This window comes from Zea mays, chromosome 4, assembly GCF_902167145.1.
Source record: "Zea mays cultivar B73 chromosome 4, Zm-B73-REFERENCE-NAM-5.0, whole genome shotgun sequence".
Classification (NCBI taxonomy): domain Eukaryota; kingdom Viridiplantae; phylum Streptophyta; class Magnoliopsida; order Poales; family Poaceae; genus Zea; species Zea mays.
Genome location: NC_050099.1, coordinates 242189638 through 242214062, shown reverse-complemented (window position 1 = coordinate 242214062; position 24425 = coordinate 242189638). Strand labels below are relative to the sequence as shown.

General features: G+C 45.2%; 1 long non-coding RNA gene across 1 annotated transcript; it reads left to right on the top strand.

Moving 5' to 3' along the window:
• The first annotated feature begins 4712 nt into the window (after positions 1 to 4712).
• Positions 4713 to 6734, top strand: LOC103654844 (uncharacterized). The gene is made up of 2 exons (XR_566381.4): positions 4713 to 4961; positions 6445 to 6734. It is a non-coding gene; the product is annotated as an uncharacterized lncRNA (long non-coding RNA).
• Positions 6735 to 24425: the final 17691 nt, after the last annotated feature.

Sequence of the window (24425 nt, the reverse complement as noted above, 5' to 3'; positions counted from 1 at the left end):
GATGTTCACCTCCTACGTCAAAAACAAGGATTCCCAAGATTCAATAATATTCGGTGATGGGAACCAAGGCAAGGTAAAAGGGTTAGGTAAAATTGCTATTTCATCTGAGCACTCTATATCTAACGTGTTTTTAGTTGAGTCTCTTGGATATAATTTGTTATCTGTTAGTCAATTATGCAATATGGGATATAATTGTCTATTCACTTGGAACCCAAGGGAGTAACTACTCGCTCTAGATTGGTGAATTTTTGTGAGCATTACTCTTTTGTCTCTTCTATTGAGCCTTTCAGGGTAGAAGAGGCCTTGCTAGATCCGGACTGGGTGTTGGCCATGCAGGAAGAGCTCAACAACTTCAAGCGCAATGAAGTTTGGACACTGGTGCCTCGTCCCAAGCAAAACGTTGTGGGAACCAAGTGGGTGTTCCGCAACAAACAGGACAAGCACGGGGTGGTGACGAGGAACAAGGCTCGACTTGTGGCAAAAGGTTATGCCCAAGTCGCAGGTTTGGACTTTGAGGAGACTTTCGCTCCTGTGGCTAGGCTAGAATCTATTCATATATTGCTAGCATATGCCGCTCACCATTCTTTCAGGTTGTTCCAAATGGATGTGAAGAGCGCTTTCCTCAACGGGCCGATCAAGGAAGAGGTGTATGTGGAGCAACCCCCTGGCTTCGAGGATGAACGGTACCCCGACCACGTGTGTAAGCTCTCTAAGGCGCTCTATGGACTTAAGCAAGCCCCAAGAGCATGGTATGAATGCCTTAGAGACTTTTTAATTGCTAATGCTTTCAAGGTTGGGAAAGCCGATCCAACTCTTTTCACTAAGACTTGCGATGGTGATCTCTTTGTGTGCCAAATTTATGTCGATGACATAATATTTGGTTCTACTAACCAAAAGTCTTGTGAAGAGTTTAGCAGGGTGATGACGCAGAAATTCGAGATGTCAATGATGGGCGAGTTGAACTACTTCCTTGGGTTCCAAGTGAAGCAACTCAAGGATGGCACCTTCATCTCTCAAACAAAGTACACGCAAGACTTGCTAAAGCGGTTTGGGATGAAGGACGCCAAGCCCGCAAAGACGCCGATGGGAACCGACGGACACACTGACCTCAACAAAGGAGGTAAGTCCGTTGATCAAAAAGCATACCGGTCAATGATAGGATCTTTGCTTTATTTGTGTGCTAGTAGACCGAATATTATGCTTAGCGTATGCATGTGTGCTAGATTTCAATCCGATCCAAGGGAGTGTCACTTAGTGGCCGTGAAGCGAATTCTTAGATATTTAGTTGCTACGCCTTGCTTCGGGATCTGGTATCCAAAGGGGTCTAACTTTGACTTGATTGGATACTCAGATTCTGACTATGCTGGATGTAAGGTCGATAGGAAGAGTACATCGGGGACGTGCCAATTCTTAGGAAGGTCCCTGGTGTCATGGAATTCTAAGAAACAAACTTCCGTTGCCCTATCCACTGCTGAGGCCGAGTACGTTGCCGCAGGACAGTGTTGCGCGCAACTACTTTGGATGAGGCAAACCCTCCGGGACTTTGGCTACAATCTGAGCAAAGTCCCACTCCTATGTGATAATGAGAGTGCTATCCGAATAGCGGAAAATCCTGTTGAGCACAGCCGCACAAAGCACATTGACATCCGGCATCACTTTTTGAGAGACCACCAGCAAAAAGGGAGATATCGAAGTGTTTCATGTTAGCACCGAGAACCAGCTAGCCGATATCTTTACCAAGCCTTTAGATGAGAAGACCTTTTGCAGGCTGCGTAGTGAGCTAAATGTTCTAGATTCGCGGAACTTGGATTGATTTATAGCATACATGTGTTTATGCCTTTGATCATGTTCCCTATGCATTGTTGCTTATTTATGGTGCTCAAGTTGTACAAGCACTCCCCGGACCTCACAAGTCCGTTGCAAAGTGATGCACATATTTAGGGGGAGATGTGTTACCACTTGACCCTTTGAGACTAACAATGTGCTTGAGTTTGCTTGATTTAGTCTCGAAGGAGGATTGAAAGGGAAAAGGTGAACTTGGACCATGCAAGACTTCCACTACACTCCAATGAACGAGTAACTTCTTCCAAGTTCATCTTAGTACTCTTATTGCCTTTTACTCTTAGTTGAAGATTTTTGGTGAGGCAATGGGGTTAAAGGGCCAAAATTGATCCCATTTTGGTGCTTGATGCCAAAGGGGGAGAAAATAAGGCTAAAGCAATAAATGGATCAGCTACCACTTGAGAATTTTGAAAAAGTAGAGTTAGAGTTTTTGTCTGTCAAAATACTCTTGTTTGCTTCTTATTATCAAAAGTTAGTCTCTTGTGGGGAGAATGGTGGATTATGGGAAATAGGGGGAGTTTTTGATGCTGTAATCAATTTCTATTGGAACAACTCTCTTTATGTCTCTACAAGTGTGTTTGACTTAGAGTTAGGAAATTGAGGTCGATTTGCAAAAACAAACCAAGTGGTGCCAAAGAATGATCCATATATGCCAAATTTGATTCAAAACAAATTTGAGTTCTTATTTGAATTGATTTTGTACTTGTTCTACTTGCTTTATGTTGTGTTGGCATAAATCACCAAAAAGGGGGAGATTGAAAGGGAAATGTGCCCTTGGGCCATTTCTAAGTGTTTTGGTGATTTAGTGTCCAACACAAGTGCCTAAGTGTCAAATGGTGGACAAAGTACAAATCAAGTATAAAGGTATGTTTCTCAGACTTAGTACATTGTTTTAGTGACTAATGTATTGTGTCTAAGTGCTGGAAACAGGAAAAATCGAGTTGGAGAAGAGATGGCTAAGTTCAGCCAAGGTCAGCGCAGTCTGGGTGCACCGGACTGTGTCCGGTGGTGCACCGGACAGTGTCCGGTGCGCCAGGCTGACTCTGGCGAACTTGCTGCTCACGGGAGTTCGACGACGGTGTACGGCTATAATTCACCGGACTGTCCGGTGTGCACCGGACTGTCCGGTGAGCCAACGGTCGACCGGGCCAACGGTCGGCCGCGTGATCTGTGCGCGACACGTGGCCAAGCCAACGGTCGGGAGGGGGCACCGGACTGTCCGGTGTGCACCGGACAGTGCCCGGTGCGCCAACGGCTCCAAGGCTGCCAACGGTCGGCTTTGCCAAATAAGGAAGGAAATCCGCACCGGACAGTGTCCGGTGGTGCACCGGACTGTCCGGTGCGCCAGGCGACAGAAGGCAAGAATTGCCTTCCCGGATTGCTCTCAACGGCTCCTAGCTGCCTTGGGGCTATAAAAGGGACCCCTAGGCGCATGGAGGAGGATACCAAGCATTCCTTGAGCACTCTTGATCACTCACACTTCATTCTTGCGCACTTGTTCGACATTCTAGTGATTTGAGCTCCGTTCTAGTGTGCTAGTCTTTTGAGCTTAAGTCTGGGCCTTGTGTGTGCGTATTTGCTGTGATCTTTGTGTCTTGTGTGAGTTGCTAACCCCTCCCTTACTCTGTGCCTCTTTGTGAACATCTTTGTAAGGGCGAGAGACTCCAAAGTGTGGAGATTCCTCGCAAACGGGATATAGTAAAGCAAGCAAAACACCGTGGTATTTAAGTGGGTCTTTGGACCGCTTGAGAGGGGTTGATTGCAACCCTCGTCCGTTGGGACGCCACAACGTGGAGTAGGCAAGCGTCGGTCTTGGCCGAACCACGGGATAAACCATTGTGCCATCTCTGTGATTGATCTCTTGTGGTTATTGTGTTTTGTTGAGACTCCTCTCTAGCCACTTCGCATTATTGTGCTAACGCCTAATCAAGTTTTTGTGGATTAAGTTTCAAGTTTCACAGGATCACCTATTCACCCCCCCTCTAGGTGCTCTCAATAAGGCCTGACACGTGTCAGTACCGGACCCTTGCTTATGCCAGGGTATCCCCTGTCCCGAGACCTCGTTGTGGCTCGGACCTTACCCGGAGGGATCTGGACCCCATTCAAGGGACCCGGCATGCTTACTTGGGAGTCCCGGACCATAATCGAGGGTCCGGGTTGTGCATACAGGGGCCTGGACCTTTCTTGCGGAGGTCCGGTCCAACTGATACATCCTGGGATGTATCATCTTTTCTCGCCACGTGGTGCCCCTTGAGCCGTCCACGCGGTGGGCCAGGTGCTGTTCACCGTGCAACTAGAGAACGTCGTACGGGCACCGCGTCTTCATACTATAGTAAGGGGTACCCATGATTCAGGGTACCGACAGATACAAATTGAGGTCCACGATCCGACACTATTGTCTTTGGAACCCCATGCAGACTAAGAATACAAGTAATATACAATTGGGCATAGACAGAGACAGCAACTGGATGATCTGTCTTGATGGGCAGAAAATGAGCAATTTTCGTAAGCCGACCAATTATAACCCAAATAGAGTCAACCCTTTTGTTGTCCTGGGTAATCCCACAATAAAGTCCATACTTATATCCTCCCATTTCCAAGTTGGGATAGGTAACGATTGCAATGGACCAACAGTTTTCATATGTATGGCCTTGTGTGATACCCGGTTTGCAAAGAAGAGAAGTTGGGGGTTGTTCTTTTTGTTTTTTTCCTCATCCGGTTGTTGTTTTGGGGATTTGGAATTTTGTGGAAAACATTCACAACTAGGGCAGTAGAATTTATTTGTTTTGACGCTTGTGTTGCGGTCGGGAGCTGTCGCGTGGGTTAGTTGGGCCGCAATAGGTGTTTCGGCCCATTAACCCTCCCAAACCCTAGCCGCCTCTCTCCAAACCCCTCCCCCCATGTGCAGCCGCCCCCCCCACTTCTCCTCCTCCCCTTGGCCGCCCCCTGCCCATCTCTTCCTCTCTCAATTTTTGCAGCCACCAAACCCTAGCCGCCCCCCCTCAATCCCCTCCTCCCAAGGTGCCAATCCTTGCCGCTCGGATCATCGTCTCGTGGTGCGAATCTCCAACCGTTTTGGTGGAGGGAAGAAGGGAGGAAGAAAAGGGGGAGAACCCAAGGTGATTTTTGTGTTCATCCCTTGTTCATTTGCGCTGCGATTCAATTGATTAGATGTTGCGTTTGCGATTAGATAGAGGGGGGCTGTCCAGAATTTTACGTGGTGGACGAACAGCGGAAGTTCTAGCAGTTTTTAGGGTTTTTCCGTGAAGAATTAATGGGGATCAATTTGGGGATCTTGTAGAACTTTGTTTTACCTTTCCAACGAGTATTTATGCGCTCAATTTGGAGTTATAAATCAAAAGTTATCATCGTTTGAATCCGGGTATGTGGCTGTCCAAAAAATAGATTTTTCAGAGTGATGAACAGCAGCAGTATTAGCAGTTTCTGGGGATTTTTCGGGAGTAATTAGTGTTAATCAGTATGAGAATCATGTAGGGATTTTTCTTATATTTCCAACAAGTACTTATGCGCTTAAAACGGAATTATATTTTAAAAGTTATCGCTGTTTGAATCCGAGTATGTCGCTGCCCAAATCAGAAAAAAAACAGATTGCAGGGTTTATTTTGTGGACCGTTTAGAGGTAATTAGATGTTAGAATTTAATCATGAGTAGTATACAAAACTTGTGGGGAATTTTATGTAGTTGTCTCTGAAGTTTTTGTTTGACACCACTGCTGTCCTAATTTTTAAGTTATGGAATTGTTAAGCAGCGCCGCTGCAGTTTGGTTAGTGAGGGGAGAATTGTTACCGCGGCGGGGTTTGAGATTGCGCGTAGGTGCGGTGTTGTCTTTGAGTTTTTTTATGTGAATTTGGTGCACTAAGTTGGGTGTCAAAAACAAGTGGTGGACTTCCGGATCGTTCTTAGGGATTTTTGCCCAAACTTCGGTGAAGGCAAGTAAAACTGTGATGGTTATTCCGTCTGTCAGATGAGGAGTCTTATACTTGTTTATGTTGTGCTATCATGTTCAAATTCATATTTGCTTTTGAGTACCATCACTTGAAAATGTTCATGTTTCATGGATTTCATATGTTGAATTTGAGGTTTGATTATGTTACTCAAGTGGTTATTATGTGGAATGGGTGGAAGTAAATGCCTAGCACATTTTTTTTGGGAAGAACTTATGATGTTGTCATGCATAATGCACTCATCATCCATTGCATTGAAGTTTCGTCGCGATCTTATGGTCCGACCGTACCGGTACATTGAGCATCATATGTTGCCCGAGAAGGGGTATGGTGCAGCTTCATATCCTTAGAGATATGGAGGCAGAAGTCATTATTGCATTTGTAGCCATGTGCATTCATGGGAGAGGTGTTGAATCTACTATGTGGATGTGGATAATTTGGACTTGTGCATGGTGATTCTACTTGGCGTTGAGTTTTTAGTTACTTGTATACTTGCTGCAATTTACTGTTCAAAAGAAAAGAAAGAAGTCCTGAACACGTGGTTGTGTAAGCACAGTTGATTTACAATGTCCTATTTGTTGTTGTTATGTTTACTTGCTGAGATGTGTTATCTCACATCTTGCATTGTTTGATGCAGGCACCTAATTTCTGCTTTGGGGAGTAGAGGGATGTAGTAGCACGGCCACTACACCTTTAATAAAGGAACCACCATTTAATAATGTTGTTAATCAGAGTTGGACAAGACTAGTGAATTGTTTTGTTCTTGGTTGAGCGTTTATTTTGGGGTGGGGTGGGTTTCTTATCCCATTTGTTTTACTTCAGTTGGGTCATAATTAGGTTTTACCACTTTTGCATTACAGTTTCTACTATGTGAATTATATGTCTTTATATCTTGTATGAGCTTCATGTTTCCCCTCCTTGTTATGCTAGTTTTCAAAGGAGGTGCTGCCAGATTTTTTTCTTGCTTTATATTCTTTCTTTATTACATCTCTTGTGTTGAGTAAGTTTGGTGGATGAGGTTTATGGTATTATCCATTTTGTGCGACCAGTGGGGTGTTACAGTTGGTATCAGAGGGATAGGCTGTAGGTCCTAGCAAGTGGAGAAGTAATAAATTGACACACTGCACATGTAGGATGGGTTTTCTGTCTTGCTATTGATATGATTATGTTATTGTCTGTGCTAGTTTTGACATTATCTAGAGAGATGCTATGCTTATCTCATTTTACTTATTGTTTTCATCCATGTGGCTGCAGCTATGCCACCTCGTAGAGCTCGGGGTAGTCCGCAAGCTCCTAGTGGGGACTCGATGAGTCCGGCGGCAATGTTAGCCGCGATGCAGGCCATGCAGCAGGAGTTGGCCCTTCTGAGGCAAGCCATTCCTGTCGCCCCTGCGGGTGCTGCTCAGGGTGCTGGAGGTGGAGAAGTGCCTGGGGGCGCTGTCCCTGCGGGTGCTGTTCCAGGTGGCGGGGCCGAGGTGCCTCTTCATGTCAGTGGTCTTTCTCTGATGCAGTGGATGGGCATGAAGTTGGATTCTTTTGATGGCAGTGGTACTCCAGTCGAGGCGGCAGATTGGTTGACTTATGTGGAGGATAAGATGAATGTCTTCGAGATTGCATATGGAGATCGGGTTCGCTTTGGCACTCAACTGCTGAAGGGAGAGGCGCAAATTTGGTGGAGAGGCGTGCAGGCAACGCACTCCTCCTCACCAGGAGTCCTATCATGGGATGCTTTCATCAGGCAGTTCGAAAGGAGATTCTACCCGGTCACCTTTCTGGAGAAAATGAAGATTGACTTGCAGTCCTACAAGCAGGAGAAGAAGTCTGTCACAGAGTATGAGGTGGGCTTCAACAAGATGGTCCGCTTTGTCCCTCATGTGGCTTATAATGAGATGGAGAAGGCGAGCCAGTTCCGTCAAGGTCTGAAGCCTTCTATCAGGCATGCACTAGGGGCCTTTCCGTTGGTGGACTTCCGTACCACGGTGGAGCAGGCGCTGGGTGTGGAGATGCAACACCAGTACACCATGGAGTCGCAGAAGTCTTCGGGTGTTGATCAGCCTCGTAGCCAGGACACGAGGAGGGGCAACACTGGAGGTCCAGCTCACAAGAGGGGCAAGTCTCAGCATCAGCGCCACCATCCTTACCGTGGCAAATCTTCTGACTCAGGTACTTCGGGAGGAAGTACTCAGAGGTTTCGGACCGTTCCTAAGCCCGGGCTGGGGCTGGTGTGTTTCTGCTGTGGAGATGCGCATCGCCGTGCAGAGTGCCAGTGGAGTGGCAGGTGTTCTATCTGCAGTCAGGACCACAAGGATGTCGTGTGTAGGAGGAATCCCAATGGGAAGCTCAGATGGGAGCCGATAACTTCCTCCTCTTCTCAGGGCACTATCAATATGATGTCAAGTCCTGAGCAGCAGTTTTCAGTTCCTCTTCCTCCACAGCAGCTTTATGTGACTGGGACTTCTCAGTTCGTGCCGATGCAAGGTTTTCCTCAGTATCAGGTTGTGCCTACTCCTGCACCGTCTACCCCTGTGCTGACTCAGTTTGGAGCTCCGCACCAGCCTCCTCCGGTGGCTCAGTGGGGTTCTTCTGTTAATTTCACTCCGGGAGCTTCCTCTTCTGCGGGTATTTCTGGAGCTTATGTGCTACCCGCTATGGATGGCAGGGAGCAAGGAGACGTGGTGACAGGTACGATTTCAGTTGATTCATTTGCAGCCCATGCTCTTTTTGACTCTGGCGCTAGCTATTCGTTTGTTTCGGAGGATTTTGTGTCGCGGGCTGGTCTTTCGGTGCAGAGGTTGGGTCACCCAATTTTGGTCAGTTCTGCTAATGGCTCCATTAGTAGCTGTTCAGTTTGTCAGGGGTGTTCCGTCATTCTTGCTGATGAGGTTTTTTCGGCCAATCTGGTGGTGATTTCCTTGGGGGCATTTAATGTTATCTTGGGTATGGATTGGTTATCCCAGTATCGCGCGGTTGTATCCTGTTTCTGGAAGACGGTGTTATTGCAGGCGCCGTCGGGTAAGGAGGTGGTATTCTTGGGAAGTTCCCCGAAGTTCACATTATCCTTGTTGGCGCAATTGCTTCCTGATCGCCGGTCAAGGAAGTCGGGGATCTTTTTCTCTATGGTGGTGGAGGGTGAGGCTGCCTTGCGGGTGCAGGACATCCGGGTGGTGTGTGACTTTGCTGACGTGTTTCCGGCAGAGCTTCCAGGCATTCCTCCGGAGCGCGATGCAGCTTTTGAGATTAAGCTGATCCCGGGTACGCAGCCTATTCATAAGGCCCCGTATCGAATGGCTCCAAAGGAGCAGATTGAATTAAAGCGACAATTGGATGATCTGCTGGCTAAGGGCTTCATTAGGCCTAGCAGGTCTCCATGGGCTTCCCCAGTATTGTTTGTTGAGAAGAAGGATAAAAGCAAGCGGCTGTGTGTGGATTATCGTGCTTTGAATCAAGTGACAATCAAGAATAAATATCCACTTCCCCGAATTGAAGTCCTCTTTGAGCAGTTGAAGGGTGCCCAGGTGTTCTCCAAAATTGATTTGAACTCTGGTTATCATCAATTGAGGATTCGTGAGGAGGATATTGAGAAGACTGCCTTCTGCACCAGGTATGGGCATTATGAGTTCATAGTCATGTCTTTTGGCTTAACTAATGCCCCTGCTGCCTTTATGGAAGCAATGAATAGGATGCTGCATGAATTCCTGGACGATTTTGTGGTCGTATTCCTGGATGATATTTTGATTTATTCAAAGACCGAGGCCGAGCATGAACAGCATCTCCGTCTCGTTCTGGGTGCCCTAAGGAAGAATCAATTCTATGGCAAGTTGAAGAAGTGTGCCTTTTGGCTATCCGAAGTGGCTTTCCTCGGGCACGTGATTAATCAGCAGGGTATTGCGGTTGATCCCAAGAATGTTGCGGCTGTGGTGGAGTGGAAGAGACCTTCTAGTGTCTCTGAAATCCGAAGTTTCTTGGGGCTTGCTGGGTATTATCGGCGCTTCGTACCAAATTTTTCCAGCATTGCTAAGCCTTTGACTAGGCTCTTGGAGAAGGGTGTTCCCTTCGTCTGGTCCGGCGAATGTGAGGTCAGTTATCAGTCATTGAAGAGCAAGTTGGTGGACGCCCCTATCCTAGCTTTGCCTGAGAGCGGTAAGCGTTTCACAGTTTATACGGATGCTTCGCGTATTGGTCTTGGCTGTGTGCTGATGCAGGAAGGCAGAGTGATTGCTTATGGCTCAAGGCAGTTGAGGAAGCATGAGGGGAATTATCCAACTCATGATCTGGAATTGGCTGCGGTGGTTTTTGCTCTTAAGTCGTGGAGGCATTACCTTTATGGCGAGGCTTGTGACATTTTCACTGATCACAAAAGTCTCAAGTATATTTTTACTCAGAAGGAGCTGAATTTGAGGCAACGTCGGTGGCTAGAATTGATTAAAGATTATGATCTGTCCATTCATTATCACCCGGGGAAGGCTAATGTGGTGGCGGATGCCCTTAGCAGGTCCGGGGTTCCAAAGGTGGCCTTGCCGTTGATCGCTGATCTGGACCGTTTGGGGATCGCTTTGTGTTATGTCGGCACCGCTAGCGAGGAGACTCAGATGCTTATTCAATCCTCTCTTATGGAGAGAGTGCGTGCGGCTCAGCAGCAGGATCGTCTTTTGCAGGAAGCTCGAAAGAGGGTTGGTGATGGTAAACCGCGGGAGTTCACCATTGATGAGACTAATTTGGTTCGTTTCAGGGGCCGTCTTTGTGTGCCTCAGAAATCAGAGGTGAAGCTGGATATCCTGCGAGAAGCTCATAAAACGCCTTACACCGTTCATCCTGGCGAAACCAAAATGTACCGAGATTTGAAGCAAAACTTCTGGTGGAAGCGGATGAAGGTTGACATTTCTAAGTATGTGGTCGCCTGTGAAGTATGTCAGCGCGTGAAGGCCGAACATAAGCGGCCTGCTGGTTTGCTGAAGCCATTGGAAATTCCAGAGTGGAAATGGGAGCATATCACCATGGATTTTGTGGTGGGTCTACCTCGTTCCCCTCGTGGCAGGGATGCTATTTGGGTGGTAGTGGATCGCTTGACTAAGTCTGCGCATTTTATTCCCATGAAGACCACAAATTCAGCTTCAGATTTGGTTCCCTTGTATATGAAGGAAGTTGTCAGGCTTCACGGGGTACCTAAGTCTATTGTTTCTGATCGAGACTCCAAATTTGTATCCAAATTCTGGGAGAGTCTCCATTGTGCATTGGGCACCAAGCTTTCGCTTAGTGTCGCTTTTCACCCTCAGACGGATGGTCAGTCAGAGCGAACAATCCAAACCTTGGAGGATATGTTGCGTGCTTGTGTTCTGTCATGGAAGGGTAGCTGGGAGGATCATCTTGCTCTGGCAGAGTTTGCGTATAACAACAGCTACCAAGCTAGCATCAAGATGGCACCATTTGAGGCTTTGTATGGCAGGCGGTGTATCTCTCCTCTGTGCTGGGAGACTTTGGGAGAGAGATCCCTGGTTGGTCCTGATTGGGTTCAGCAAACTTCTGAAAAGGTTTGGGAAATTCGTCAGAATATTTTGGCAGCTCAGAGTCGTCAGAAGAGTTATGCTGATGTGAGGAGGCGGGATCTGGAATTTGCTGTGGGTGACCAAGTCCTTCTCAGGGTATCACCCACTAAGGGAGTTGTTCGGTTCGGTGTCTCTGGGAAGCTCAGCCCGAGATACATTGTACCGTTCACTATCTTGGCCCGAGTGGGTAGCATGGCTTATCGCTTGCTGCTGCCGGATTCCATGGCAGGGGTACACCCGGTTTTTCATGTCTCTATGTTGAGGAAGTTCTTGCGGGATCCGGACCATCAGATTGAGATGGAACCAATTGCGGTACAGCAGGATCTGACTCTGGAGTGTCGCCCGGTGCGTATATTGGAATTCTCGGAGCGTGTGTTGAGGAAGAGATCAATTAAGTATGTCAAGGTCTTATGGACTAACCAGTCTGAGCACGAGGCTACGTGGGAACTTGAGGAGCTGATGCGGCAGAAGTACCCGGAACTTTTCGTTGTGGGTAAGTGTTGTTGATTCACTAATCTTTTCTTTTGTCATTCTGATAGAAGCGTCAGAATTCGAGGTCGAATTCTTTTTAAGAGGGGTAGAGTGTGATACCCGTTTGCAAAGAAGAGAAGTTGGGGGTTGTTCTTTTTGTTTTTTTCCTCATCCGGTTGTTGTTTTGGGGATTTGGAATTTTGTGGAAAACATTCACAACTAGGGCAGTAGAATTTATTTGTTTTGACGCTTGTGTTGCGGTCGGGAGCTGTCGCGTGGGTTAGTTGGGCCGCAATAGGTGTTTCGGCCCATTAACCCTCCCAAACCCTAGCCGTCTCTCTCCTAACCCCTCCCCCCCATGTGCAGCCGCCCCCCCACTTCTCCTCCTCCCCTTGGCCGCCCCCCCTGCCCATCTCTTCCTCTCTCAATTTTTGCAGCCACCAAACCCTAGCCCCCCCTCAATCCCCTCCTCCCAAGGTGCCAATCCTTGCCGCTCGGATCATCGTCTCGTGGTGCGAATCTCCAACCGTTTTGGTGGAGGGAAGAAGGGAGGAAGAAAAGGGGGAGAACCCAAGGTGATTTTTGTGTTCATCCCTTGTTCATTTGCGCTGCGATTCAATTGATTAGATGTTGCGTTTGCGATTAGATAGAGGGGGGCTGTCCAGAATTTTACGTGGTGGACGAACAGCGGAAGTTCTAGCAGTTTTTAGGGTTTTTTCGTGAAGAATTAATGGGGATCAATTTGGGGATCTTGTAGAACTTTGTTTTACCTTTCCAACGAGTATTTATGCGCTCAATTTGGAGTTATAAATCAAAAGTTATCATCGTTTGAATCCGGGTATGTGGCTGTCCAAAAAATAGATTTTTCAGAGTGATGAACAGCAGCAGTATTAGCAGTTTCTGGGGATTTTTCGGGAGTAATTAGTGTTAATCAGTATGAGAATCATGTAGGGCTTTTTCTTATCTTTCCAACAAGTACTTATGCGCTTAAAACGGAATTATATTTTAAAAGTTATCGTTGTTTGAATCCGAGTATGTCGCTGCCCAAATCAGAAAAAAACAGATTGCAGGGTTTATTTTGTGGACCGTTTAGAGGTAATTAGATGTTAGAATTTAATCATGAGTAGTATACAAAACTTGTGGGGAATTTTATGTAGTTGTCTCTGAAGTTTTTGTTTGACACCACTGCTGTCCTAATTTTTAAGTTATGGAATTGTTAAGCAGCGCCGCTGCAGTTTGGTTAGTGAGGGGAGAATTGTTACCGCGGCGGGGTTTGAGATTGCGCGTAGGTGCGGTGTTGTCTTTGAGTTTTTTTTATGTGAATTTGGTGCACTAAGTTGGGTGTCAAAAACAGGTGGTGGACTTCCGGATCGTTCTTAGGGATTTTTGCCCAAACTTCGGTGAAGGCAAGTAAAACTGTGATGGTTATTCCGTCTGTCAGATGAGGAGTCTTATACTTGTTTATGTTGTGCTATCATGTTCAAATTCATATTTGCTTTTGAGTACCATCACTTGAAAATGTTCATGTTTCATGGATTTCATATGTTGAATTTGAGGTTTGATTATGTTACTCAAGTGGTTATTATGTGGAATGGGTGGAAGTAAATGCCTAGCACATTTTTTTGGGAAGAACTTATGATGTTGTCATGCATAATGCACTCATCATCCATTGCATTGAAGTTTCGTCGCGATCTTATGGTCCGACCGTACCGGTACATTGAGCATCATATGTTGCCCGAGAAGAGGTATGGTGCAGCTTCATATCCTTAGAGATATGGAGGCAGAAGTCATTATTGCATTTGTAGCCATGTGCATTCATGGGAGAGGTGTTGAATCTACTATGTGGATGTGGATAATTTGGACTTGTGCATGGTGATTCTACTTGGCGTTGAGTTTTTAGTTACTTGTATACTTGCTGCAATTTACTGTTCAAAAGAAAAGAAAGAAGTCCTGAACACGTGGTTGTGTAAGCACAGTTGATTTACAATGTCCTATTTGTTGTTGTTATGTTTACTTGCTGAGATGTGTTATCTCACATCTTGCATTGTTTGATGCAGGCACCTAATTTCTGCTTTGGGGAGTAGAGGGATGTAGCAGCACAGCCACTACACCTTTAATAAAGGAACCACCATTTAATAATGTTGTTAATCAGAGTTGGACAAGACTAGTGAATTGTTTTGTTCTTGGTTGAGCGTTTATTTTGGGGTGGGCTGGGTTTCTTATCCCATTTGTTTTACTTCAGTTGGGTCATAATTAGGTTTTACCACTTTTGCATTACAGTTTCTACTATGTGAATTATATGTCTTTATATCTTGTATGAGCTTCATGTTTCCCCTCCTTGTTATGCTAGTTTTCAAAGGAGGTGCTGCTGGATTTTTTTTCTTGCTTTATATTCTTTCTTTATTACATCTCTTGTGTTGAGTAAGTTTGGTGGATGAGGTTTATGGTATTATCCATTTTGTGTGACCAGTGGGGTGTTACACCTTGACACGTCTGCAAGTGTCGCATCTCGCCACATAGCGTGCAATTTCAATCTTCATCTTCGTCCACCAATAATGCTGCTTTAGATCATGATACATCTTAGTGCTTCTGGGATGAATAGAATAGCGACTAAGATGTGCTTCATCTAAAATTTGCTGGCGGATCTCATCATTCTTGGGCACAACTATGCGGTTGTTAAACCATACAATGCCTTGATCATCTTCTCTAAAACAGTTTGCCTTGCCGGCCTTTATTTTCTCATGAATGTGTTTCATACCCTCATCATTTCTTTGTGCATCAATTATTCTTTGCAGAATAACTGACTCAAGCTTCAAGTGATTGAAAGTTCCATGTTGAATCATTCCTAGGTTCAACTTCTCCATTTCTTGGCATAATGTAATGTTAGAAGTCTTCATCATAAGACAATGATAGGAAGCCTTGCGACTTAGTGTATCTGCCACTACATTGGCCTTGCCTGGGTGATAGTGAATTTCCAACTCATAATCCTTAATCAGTTCAAGCCATCTTCTCTGCCTCATATTCAGCTCTGACTAGGTAAAGATGTACTTCAAACTTTTAAGATTTGTATAGATATGATAGATATTCCCTAGCATATAATGACGCCATATTTTCAGGGCATGAACCACAACAGCTAGTTCCAGGTCATGAGTTGAATAATGTTCCTCATGCCGGCGTAACTGTCTTGAGGCGTATGCTACAACTCGACCTTCTTGCATCAAGACACAACCTAAACCACTGCCTGATGCGTAATAATACACATCAAACGACTTTTCAATGTCCGGTTGAGCTAATATCGGAGCAGTGGTCAATAACACCTTCATCTGCTCGAAGGCTTCATTGCATCTTGAAGACCAGTTAAATTTGGTATCGTTCTTCAATAAACTTGTGATTGGTTTCACCAGCTTGGAAAAATCTAGAATAAATCAGCGGTAATAACCAGCCAGTCCAAGGAAATTTCGGACTTGATGTACAGTGGTTGGTGGTTTCCACTCCAAAATATCCTTGACTTTGCTAGGATCAACTGCAATCCCCTTGGCAGACAATACATGTCCCAAAAATTGGATCTCCTCTAGCCAAAACGCGCATTTACTGAACTTAACATACAATTGATGCTCCCTTAAGCGCGTTAATACGATCCGCAAATGCCGAGCATGCTCCTCTTCATTCTTGGAATATATCAAGATATCATCAATGAAGACTACCACGAATTTATCCAACTCAGGCATGAATACCGAGTTCATAAGATACGTGAAGTGGGCGGGAGCATTTGTTAATCTGAAAGACATAACCAGATATTCAAATAACCCATACCGCGTAGTGAATGCGGTCTTGGGTATATCTTCGGATCTGATACGGATCTGATGGTAACCCGACCTGAGGTCAATCTTGGAAAATACCCGAGCTCCGGTAAGCTGATCAAATAAGATATCAATCTGGGGAAGAGGGTACTTATTCTTGATTGTGACCTCATTAAGGGGTCTGTAATCCACGCACATCCGAAGCGTTTGGTCCTTCTTCTTGACAAAGATGGTTGGACAACCCCAAGGTGACGAGCTTGGTCGGATGAATCCCTTTTCTAGCAGATCTTGTAATTGTGTCTTGAGCTCTGCCAACTCATTCAGAGGCATTCGGTACGACCTTCTAGAAATAGGAGTCGTACCAGGCTTCAACTCAATCACAAATTCTACATCTCTCTGTAGGCAATCCAGGCAGATCTTCCGGAAAGACGTCCGAGAATTCACATACTACCGAAATATCTTGGATCTCCGGTATGATAGCTTCATATACTCTGCCAAATGGTTTAGCTGTAAGAGCTACGAGAATGGACAGGAGAACCTCTTCCTGGCCATAGCTCAACCTGATGGTTCTTAGATCAGTGTTGAGGATAGCTTTATGCTAGCCTAGCCAATTCATGCCCAAAATTACATCTATATCTTGGCCTTTTAGAACAATCATATTTGTAGGAAAGTACCGTTCAGCCAACGTTACGGGCACATGGAAAGCCATTTCTTTAGTGAATATTTGTCCCCCAGACGAATGAATAATAAACCCTTCCCTTGATTCAATGCAAGGAATGCAATATTTCTCCACAAACTTCTTGCTTATGAATGTATGTGAAGCACCAGAATCAAAGAGAATGACTGCAGGGTGATTAGCCACGAGAAACGTACCCATCATGACCGGCTCTCCCTCCAGCGTAGTGGCCACTTGTGTATAATAGATTCGCCCAGTTTTCTTCATATTCTTGCCCGCTGCATTATTTACCGTGTTTCCTTTGCCTTGGCTGGAACTCCCAGGGTTCTGCTGATTATTGGAGTTGTTCTGCCTCGGATATGGGCAGTCTTTGACGAAATGTCTAGACTTCCCACAATTGAAGCAACCAGTTGAAGAGCTCGGGAGGGTGGGGAAACAAGCACTAGGGGCACTCGGCTGAGTTGTTGAGGTGGGGCAGTAGCAGGGCGGATGAATACAGGTTGTTTGAAGGGGTAGGAGGGTGTACGAGGTGAAGAACGGTTTTGATTGAAAGGTCGGATCACCAACCTTTGTCGCTTTTCAGGCCCCTGGTTGGACCTATCACCTCCATAGCCCTTTGACTTCCCTGGGCCTGCATACTTAGCTTCAACTGCCAGCGCTGTGCTGACAGCCCTGCTGTAGGAGAGGTCGAGGCAGGTGGCCATTTTTCGTTGTTGCCGGTCATTGAGGCCTCTCATAAAGCAATTCCTCTTTTTCAGGTCAGTGTTGGCCTGGTCAATAGCGTACTAGGACAAATGATCGAACTTGTTGAGATACACCTTGTTTGAGTTTCATGAATTCTTCTTACTTCATATGGAGCACTCCTTCTAGAATGTAGTGCTCCCGAAATGCCGATTTAAATTCGTCCCAGGTGAGTTGATGGCCAGCAGGCTGAATGGCCACATAATTTCCCCACCAGGTGCTGATAGGGCCTCTTAACTGCTGAGCCGCAAATAATGGCTTCTGGGTCTCCGTGCATCGGATGAGTCCAAATTTTTGCTCAATGACTCGAATCCATTCATCAGCTTCGAGGGGATCTTCATCTTTGACGAATAGTGGGGGACGAGTTTCTGAGAAATCCAAATATGAAGTTTCGCGGGGTCCTTGCGGATAAGCTCTCCCGCCCTGCTGCTAAAGTTGTTGTCCCGCCATTTCACGTAGGAAGCGGGTGTTGTCAGCGGTCGTGGTGACCAAGGCGGCGATAGCCTCGGCCAACGTGGGCGGTACCGGCGGTGGATTGGGTGTATCATCTTGACCACGGGATGTTCCCACACCGTCATGTGCACGAGTTAGAGATGGCATCTGAAGCAAAGAAATATTTGGAAAATATCACATGCTGATACATACCACCATTTTACATTACCTAAGATGTAATGTTACAAACTCATTGTACATCATGACTTCATTACCTATTTTACATTACTTCTAAACTATACTACTACTAGTATTTATTATCCTTAGCAGCTTCGTTGTCGGGTGTAGGAGTCCATTCATCAGCCAGGTTCATTGAAGGAGGGGGCTTGAAAAGATCCAGTTCCCCACCAAATGCTTCACCTGTTGTTCCAGAAGGTCCAGCTCCCACTCCGACAGGGTCTGCAGGTACGTCAGGGTGTAGTCCCGAATACAATTCATGAACTTCCTCATGCAATGTATTGCAGTACACCTGCAAGTTATCCACGGCTGTGCTAAGCTCCTCCACACGGGCTCGAGCCTTGGCCTCTTGGTCCCAAGCAATGGAACGCGAGTTGATGGCCCAATCGAGTGCCAAATCTCGTTTGGCAAGCTCGTCTTGCAGATGCCGGATGTCAGTTCTTAACTCATTTATGCGCTGACCATCCTTGACCCACACACTATTTCTATGACGCAATTCTGTTCGAAGCTACTCCACCCGAACTTCTAGATCTCCAATGGGATCATTGCTGCCGCTGCTACTATCCCCATGCCTTGGAGCCAGCTGATGACGAGGCACGCCAATCGGTCTAGTGGACTTGCGTGCGGTTTTCCTTGTGCGCGGCGGCATATCTCCATAAGGGGGAAAATCTTATTAGTATAGTTTTTAACATGATGCATGCATAATTATAGAATCAACCTTAGTTGATTCACAACCTTTTATATATTGCACTCTACTATCTGGTCTTTAAAATAAGTACTTCAGAAGGTAGTTAGATAAGAAGGAAAGGAATTTTCTTAGATAAGTCTTGGAAAATTCTTTTTGAAAATGCCTCATAACATCTGTAGAGATGGGCTTCGCTCTGATACCAGCTGTGACAGAACCTCCCAAGTCATTAGGCCCACCTACAGTTGTCCTTGTCCATCAGACCTCAGACAACCCTGCAGGTGCATCTGATCACTTGATAAGTTCGGTATCTGTATTCTTCACCTTGCCCAAGAGCGTTTCACCCGTCACGCAGATATTACAACACATCGGAGGAACGAGAATGAGGAAGCAGTTACAACAACTTATTTTATATTAAAGTATGGAAAGAGTAGTATTATTACAGACAAGTATAAATATAAGAGTGCTGGAGTAATATTATTACATATCTTGGGAGGCAAAACCCCTCCCGATTAACAGTAAAAAGTTTATAAAGGAGGACACTTCCTCCCGAGGCTTCAGTCTTGGTTTTCTTCCTTAGGCACCACCTTGGAACAAAAGCAACAAAAATTTGCTGCTTCCTCACCTACAACAACATGGGTTCAAAAACCCTGAGTACGGAGTGTACTTTCGCAAGTCTTACCCGTCAAAATAAAAAGACTCTCAAGGATATGCTGGCCTTTGGGAATCAAGGTATGGCTTATCAATAATCAAAGACTCTGTTTGCAGAAATGCTTACTAATAGTGGATCCTTAAAAGTCCAGTTTTATTAGCAAGTTAAGTCATTACTTGAGTTCTAGAGTTCTTTCTACCCTAGTTCAAGCACTTGACTTATACTAGCCAATTTCTTATCAACCCTTCTTGTTCACTGGATGGCTACGTGTAAGTCAGTGACCAAGTCTTCATGTCCGAGAAGTAACGGCGATCCGAATCGATTAATACTCAGCTGAGGATCTTCAATCACACGACATATGTAGCACTTAACCCTTGCATATGTCAACTCGCCACCGAGGTTCTTAAGACCAGATCAGGTTCACGCCAACCAAGAGCACAGATACACCACCGTCCAGCCTCTTGCCACGGAGGGTACACGCTACTCTCGCCATCTCTCCACTCCCATTGTGTGTTATCTTATTCTGGTATTAGTCTGCCCGAGGCAAAGCTTACCCATGATGAGGCATGTGACCAGTTAAAGGGTCCTCGGTCAGCAGGCCTACATCGAGATGGTCCTTAACCAACTCAGACAGAGACACTACACCGAGACTCCCTTCTCGTGCAAGTCAACCGCCCGGTCTCAACTTTATTAATTTCAACCCAAAGCTTGGTACCTGGTAGAGGTACATCTTTTCCGATGTTGAACCCATCACGGCCATGATGGATCCACCATCAAGTTTTTATTTTCGAAAACATTCCCACCCACTGAAGCATCACTTTTGTTTTAAAACAAAACATTTTGTTTTTCTAGAGCAAAGCTAAGCATAAGAAAAACCTTTTTGTAAAACAGGGGATCAAGGAAAGGTAATCAAATCCTCAAGGAAGGAAATGCATCAATTTGTTTAGCACACAACTCCTATCACCTAATGCATCAAGCAAGTGAGAAAGATTTTGAAATAGCAAGGAGGTGGCAAATGCATCGGGGCTTGCCTTGTGTTATAGGTGAGTCAGGCTCTGCTCCACAGATGTAAAAATAAAAGCAGTTCCTGGCCTGAGGTTCTTTAGGCAGTGGTGGTGATGTAGCTCTTGCTTCTTCAACTTCTATTTCTTCTTCGTTCTCTATATACCACATATATATAATCATGAATGCCCATGTAATGCTTATGAGAATGCAAAGATAATAAAGGTATATTATCTAAGGTCTTGAATACAATTTTCCTTCACGGAACCCCAGGAAACTAGGGTTTTTGGAGTTATTAGTGAAGTTCTTAGGGCAGGCATCACTAGAAGACTAAGGTTTTAGGATTTAGGCATCAAACATGGTCCAAATCATACCAAACTTTACCCAAGTCTTCTATATAACATTTAAAGCTTATCTAAAAAGTTTGGTGATTTTTGGAATGATTAATTAATTTCTAAAATTCAAGGGATATGGGTTTTGGCTATTTTAATTACCCCATAATTCCCTGTTTGGACTAAAAATCATAAAACTATTTTTCTTAAATAATATAGAAAATTAGAAACCTAGAAAAATTGGTCTTGTATTTTTAGCATTTTTCTACAATTTTCTAGAAATTCTCTAACTCTGGTTGAAAAGGAAAAGGAAAAAGAAAAAGAACTAACAGTACTAGGCCGAAACTGGCCCAAGCCGGCCCAGCCTAGGCAGAACGTGCCCGTGCGCGCGTGCCCGTGCGGCGGTTTTGCACCGGAGGCCTCGGCGGTTTGAAAATCTAGTAAAGAACCCCGCACACTATTTGCTTGGGTCACTGACAAATGCAAATAAGCCCTCGCACTTCTACTTCTTCTCATCCCGCAGTCCTCGACGGCGAACGGCGCCAGGTGTAGCATCCCAAAAATTCAAATTCTGAAATATTCTCAAACTCACTCTAAATTCAAAATGAATTTCAAATTTTGTTTCAAAATGTTTGTTTGCAAGTTGATATCAACAAGTAAAATATAGTGGTTTATATTCTCTCTAAAATCCTCCTCAAAATATCCTACAAATATTTCCCCAGTGATCACCCTCAAACTCTTTCAGAAATACTGCCCAAATATTACACCGATATATCTCCAAGTATTTTCTTCCTGAGAAATACCTTCAGAATCATTTTGAAGTCCCTACAAATATTTTCTTCATGACTTTCCTCATGCTCATACATATACGTATGCCTCCGGTGTCATACGGTGAGCTCTACAAGCTAATTACACTCATATAAGACAAATCCATGCTAATCTCCTATTAATCCTCTCATCCTCCCACTAATCCTCTCATCCCTCCTCCTAATCCCCCCACCATGGCTATAAATAGAGGGGCAAGGGCCTCCTCTCATCCCACCCAAGCCATTTCATGGCAACTCCCTCCCCCCCACACACGCCCACTCCCACTCCACCTCCCACACAAGCACCCACTAGCACAAGGATCGTTCAGTCATTCTTCGATCATTCGTCCCCTTGTTCTTAGTTTGTTCGATCGTTCGTCCGATCGTTCATGGTTCGTTCGTCCAAATAATCTTTTTCCTGCCGTTATGCTGCCGAAATTCCGATCGTTCGTTTGTTTGATCATTCGATCGTTCGTTCGATCATTCGATCGTTCATCGTTCGTTCATAGTTCCTATTCATCGTTCATCGTTCGTTCATCGTCACTATTCACCGTTCATCGTTCGTTCATACGAACTATTCACCATCACTATTCACCATTACTATTCATCGTTATTATTCATCGATCATTCGATCACCCCAAATTTCAACTACTCATCCATCATGTTGTCCAGTCCACCTAAGACCAGCCAGACCCATATTTCAGTCATATGAACTCTGGTGACTGTGATTTTCATTCCAGTAGGGAACTTCCCATCTGGTCACCCATCCTAGATTTCTCCAAGTTGAGCACGCTTAACTTTGGGATTCTTTCAAGCCAGACTTCCAAAAAGAAAGGCAAACCATGTTTGTATGGATACGTCTTCAATCCTATAAAACCTGGCCCAAGATACCACAGCCCACTCGGACCAGAATACCACACCATTCCAGCTATTTGGGTCCCGCCTCACTGTTGTCTGATGTGACACAGTAGGTAGGAACAGTTTCCACCAACATAAACCTCTGCCCAAGAAAAGCCCAAAAATAATTCCTTGCACCCCGCTCAAAAATACATTTGTATTTTTTATTTTCCAAATATCTCTAAATATTCAAATTCTAGAATATTCCTTTCCTTTTCTTTTTCTCCCTATGATTATAAAATCCAAAACTCCTCCATCCAAACTCAGATTTTAGTCATTCTTGTTTCTAAAATTTTTGTCAAACTATTCCCTATCCAACCATGTCATCCCTTAAGCATGGTTCATATTCCAGAAAACTCCCAAAATACTCTTGTCCCATATTCTGCCTACAACTCTCCTGTTCATATTAAGTCAGACGATTCATTCGTTACTATTCTCACCAACAGTGAACTTCACTGTGCTACACCACATACACCCAGCTATAAATACACCCAGCTACCCTCTCCCTCTCCACACACACTCAACACCCTCAGCCAAGGCAAACACCCCACCCACTCAGTTACTCCGCTCTGCCGACTACACGCATAGTGTCGCTTCGTCTCCAGTCCACCCTCCTGGTAAGCACCTTCGCTCCACCACCAGCAGTATCTCAACACCACATGACACAGATTCTACTCAAGACTCTACCCATCCATATATCGCTATTCTGACCACTATACTAAATATTTGTTGGTATACTTGTTGGTTTGTATGTTTGCTTGTTCATGTTGCATAGTTATCAGAGCGTTCGTGCTGTCTTGTGGAGGCCATATCTGCAAGTCTACGGCAGGCAGTGGAGCTAGAAGCCAGTTCCGCGAGCTCCACTTCCCCCTTCGCCGGATAAGCACGACAAGCTCACTGGATCCCTTTGATGCATAAATTACCTATGTTTTTCAACCACAACCCTCAGCCTGTTATTTTATGCATGATACGATTTTGAGACAAGTTATTATGGCCACCTAGCCGCTTGCCGCAATCAATCCCTGATATATTTGTTACAAATGATCTGAGGAAAGGTGTGAGTTTTCAAAAGAAAATGCTTTTCAAAATGTGTATGATGAAGGGTTTTCACCCTTATCACCTTTGAGTAGAGATGATCAGGGACTCCCTGGTTTAGGGGAGGGCCTAAGGTGATGGCTCAGCTGGTTTAGGTGTGAGTAGAAGGATTGTCCCCTCACATAAGGACCGGTTTGTCATCCTTCACTACCTGTACTCATGATAAGTACAACCACTCGAGACTGTGTGGGCAGTCACTCAATCTGAACTCGTACGGTCCAACCCCAGGGTTATGAAGGCTGGGGAGCACCAGGAGGATGAGGAGGGAGAATGTTTTGTCCGGTTTGGACATGGCGGTGGCCTGACTCTTTCCGGTATAACCATTAAGGTTAGGTCGTGCGAGGAAAGAAAGAGATTCGGCATTCGGGTCTCACGACGTTGAGATCGCAGAAACCGGACTAGTGGGTAAAGTGTACACCTCTGCGCAGAGTTTGAAAACCTATTCGAATAGTCCGTGTCCACAGGAATGGACGAGTCTGGTATGGTATGACAATTAATGTTTTGTTTTCAAAAAGGGTGCATTTGAGAAAAATGTTTTTAAAAGGTCCGGCGGTTGAGCCGTGAGCTATGGTGGACGGGAAGTCTAGTAGCTGTTTTTGAAAATGAAAACCAGTGGGAAACTGCTGAGATACCTGGATGGTTTAGTCCAGGGGATTTTATTCTAATATTGAAAAACTTCCTGCTCCTTTGGGAGAGGATGCGCTTTGCAAAATACAAAATGTTTTACAAAACAACCATGCATAAAATATTGTTGTTTCTGCAAAATATCCTGAGCTCCACATATTCCATGCATTATATCTGATTTCCCCATTCCGCTGGTGAAGGTGGGATGCTGAGTACATTTGTACTCACCCTTGCTTATTTGTTGTTTTTCAGAAAAAGGAGATCGGGTAAGAGTTATGATTGTTCCCAACCTTGCCTGTGGCTGTTGGACTGCTGATTTGCTTCGCTGCGTATATCGGGCTGCTTCAGCCCCACTCTGATGATGTCCCGAGTTATGGACCAACTCTTAAAGTTGATCGCCACCTTTATAGGTTTGTCTCGTGTAAGCAGATTTGAAATCATCTGATGTATAAATGTGTTTACTAGCCTCTTGGGACTAGTAATTGTATCACATTCGAGTCCCAGAGGATTGGGGCGCTTCACTAGGCCGAGCTCCGGCGAGCCTATACTGGCCAAACTAAGCAACAGCTAGCTCTCCCCTTTGCTGGACACCGAATTTAACCCTACGCGACTATTTTCCCCCACT